Here is a 3587-nt window from a genome sequence, read left to right as displayed (position 1 = left end):
TTAAGACACCCTAATGACCTCATTTCAATTTGATTACCTCTGTAAAGACTCCTATTTCCAAATAAGGTCACATTCTGAAGTGCTTGGGGTTAAGACTTAAACATGTGAATTTGAGGGGCTACACAATTCAACCCGTAACAAATAATTTAAAAGTTCTAAAATTATCTTTAGTGATATAATGCATTTCAAGACATTCCAAATTTTCCTTTGGGACCTATTTATAAACATAATTAGATTCAGCAAACTCACAATTTCAAGCTAGATAATAGTGCCTGACATACAATACATTTACAATAAATGTCCTGATTTGAATTTGATTCTATTGGAAACTTAATAATGATTCTGCCAAGTAGTGATTGGATCTCATGGAGTCAAGCAGGTTCCAACTGACTAGAAAACACTTTTTTCTCCAGTTCTTCAGACACAACATGAATTGTCTGAATGCATTGACCTATGAACCTTTATTCTGCAGAGCTTGAGGGTTAAATGTGGCCATAAATTACCACATTTGTTTCTGCCAAGATAACTGAATGAGACCAGATGAGAGAGAAATTTTATTCTTTTAATTGCCATTGGACATGCATGATGGTATTTAAACCATGAAACTTAAGTTGGGTCTACCAGAGGAAGTAAAAACCTGCAATAAAGTTGGTCACAAAGGAATTTCTGATCATTAGTCATCAAAAAAGGAAAGGGGGGAAAGGGAGAAGAAGGGGAGGGTACTAATTGATTAAACCATGAACATTTTTATGGTGGCCAAAAGCCTCCCAAACTTGATAAAAGACACAAAAATGAAGGAGTATTCAAGACATTTTCAGAAAAACAAAATCTGAGGGAGTTCACTCCATTGTATGGATGTACCACATTTTGTTTATTCATTCATTTGTTGATGGGCATTTGATTTGGTTTTTCCCTTTTGGTTACTAAGAATAATGCTGTTATAAACATTTGGGTATAAGTTTTTGTGTAGACATGTGTTTTTAATTCTCTTGGGTATATACATAGGAGTGGAATTGCTAGGTCATATGGTAACTCTGTGTTTAACTGTTTGAGAAACTGTGAAAGTGTTTTACAGAGGGGCTACATCATTCTACATTCTCACCAGCAATGAAAAGTGTTCCAATTTCTCCACATCCTCATCAACACTTGTTATTGTCCATCTTTTTTTATTATAGCCATCCTAGTATGTGAGAGCACTCACCTAGTATGAGAGATAATTCATTGTGATTTTTATTTGCATTTCCCTGATTACTAAATGATGTTAAGCATCTTTTCATGTGCTTATTGGCCATTTATATATCTTCTTTGAAGAAATGCCTATTTAGATCATTTGCTCATTTTTCAACTGGGTTGTCTTTTTATTATCAAGTAATTTATATATTCTGAATACTCTTATCAGATACACAATTTATAAAAATTTTCCCCATTCTATGTATTTTCACTTTATTGATAGTGTCCTTTGATACACAAAAGCTTTTAATTTTAATGAAGTCCAATTTACCTATTTTTTATTTGGTTGCCTGTGCCTGAGATGTCATATCTAAAGACATTGCTACAACCAAGATCACAAAGATTTACATCTATGTTTTCTTCTAAGAGTTTTACAATTTTAGCTCTTGATCTTTAGAACTTTGATTTATTTTGAGTTAATTTTTATATATGGTGTAAGTCAGAGGTCCAACATCATTCTTTTAGATGTGGATATCTAGCACCATTATTGGAAAGACTATCGTTGCCCCACATTGAATTGTTTTGGCCCTCTTGCCATAATCAATTGACCATAGATATATGGGTTTATTTTTGGACACTGAATTTATTCCATTTAACTCTATGTTTACCTTTATGCCAGTGCATTATCTTGATTACTGTTGCTTTGTACTAAATTCTGAAATGAGAAAGTCTGAGTCTTCCAACTTTGTTCTTTTTCTGGAACAAAGGCTATTTTGAATCCCTTGAATTTCCATATGAATTTTGGGATTAAATTATCAATTTCTACAAAAAAGCCATTTGGGATTTTGACAGAGGTTTTGTTGCATCTGTAGATAAATTTGAGAAATAATATCATCTTAATATTAAGTCTTACTATCCATGAACATGAGCTATCTTTACACTTATTTAGGTTTCTTTTCATTTCTTCCAACAATATCTTAAAGTTTTCAGTGTGTGAATCTTGCCCTTCTTTTGTTAAGTTTATTCCTATTTTATTCTTTTTGATGCTATGGTAAACAAAATTATTTTATTACCTTCATTTTTGGATCATTCACCACTAGTGTATAGAAATATAATGGATTTTTGTATATTAATCTTGAATCTTGCAATCTAGATGAACTCACTTATTAGCTCTAAGTGTGTTTGTGTGTATGCACACATGCGCATGTGCATGAATGTGTTTTCCTTAGGATTTTCTACACACTAGGACATGTCATTTGCAAATTAAGATAATTTTATTTCTTATTTTTCAATCTGGATGCCTTTTATATCCTTTCCTTGCCTAAGTAGCCTGGCTAAATCTTCCAGTATAATATTAAAAGAAATGGTGAGAATGAACTTCTTCATCTTATTCCTGGTCTTATGGGTAAAGCATTCATTCTTTCACCCATTAAATATAATCTTAGCCATGATGTATTGTTTTGTTTTATAGAGCCTTTTATAAAGTTGAGGGAGATCACATCTATTTCTCATTTATCGACTTCATCATGAAAGGTTTTAGATTTTGTCAAATGCATTTTCTGCAACTATTAAAATGACACGTTTCTGCGTTTATTCACTAATACTGTGTATTATGTTGATTGATTTTAGATGTTAAACCAAACTTCCACTCCTAGGATAAATTCCAGTTGGTCATGGTGTATAATCCTTTAATATGTGGCTGGTTCAGTTTGTTAATATATCTGCTGAGGATGTTTTAAATTCTCTATTCATCAAGGATACTGGTCTGTACTTTTATTTTCTTTTTATGTGTTTATATTATTTTAGTATCAGGGTGGTACTGATATTATAAAATGAGCTGGGAAGTATTCCTCCCTCTTCCATTTTTTGGAAGAGTTTGTGAAGAATTGGTATCAATGCTTTAAATGTCTGGTAGAATTCACCAGAAAAGCCACCTGGTTCTAGGCTTTTATTCGTAGGAATATTTTTGATTACTAATTCAATCTATTTCCTTTTTATAGGCCTGTTTCTTCTTGAGTCAGTTTTGTAGTTTGTGTCTTTTTAGGAATTCGCTCATTTCATCTAGGTTATCTAATTTACTGGCATACTTAATAAGTTTATAGTACTTCCTTATAATCCTTTTTATTTCTGTAAGATCAGTATTAATGTCACCTCTTTCATTACAAACTTTAACAATTTGAGTCTTCTCTCTCTTTTTTGATCGGTCTAGTTAAAAGTTTATAAATTTTGTTGATCTTTTCAAACGACCCACTTTGAGTTTATTTTTTCTATTCTCTTTACTATATTTCCATAATTATCCTTCTTTCTCTTTGCTTTGGATTTAGTTTGCGCTACTTTTTCTAGCTTCTTAAGTTGTAAGATTAGGTTATTGATTTGAAATCTTTTTCCTTTTTTAATACAGGCATTTGAAGCTATAA

The sequence above is a fragment of the Vicugna pacos genome, chromosome 17 (genome assembly GCF_048564905.1).
Source record: "Vicugna pacos chromosome 17, VicPac4, whole genome shotgun sequence".
NCBI classification, from domain to species: domain Eukaryota; kingdom Metazoa; phylum Chordata; class Mammalia; order Artiodactyla; family Camelidae; genus Vicugna; species Vicugna pacos.
This window is presented reverse-complemented; position numbering follows the sequence as displayed.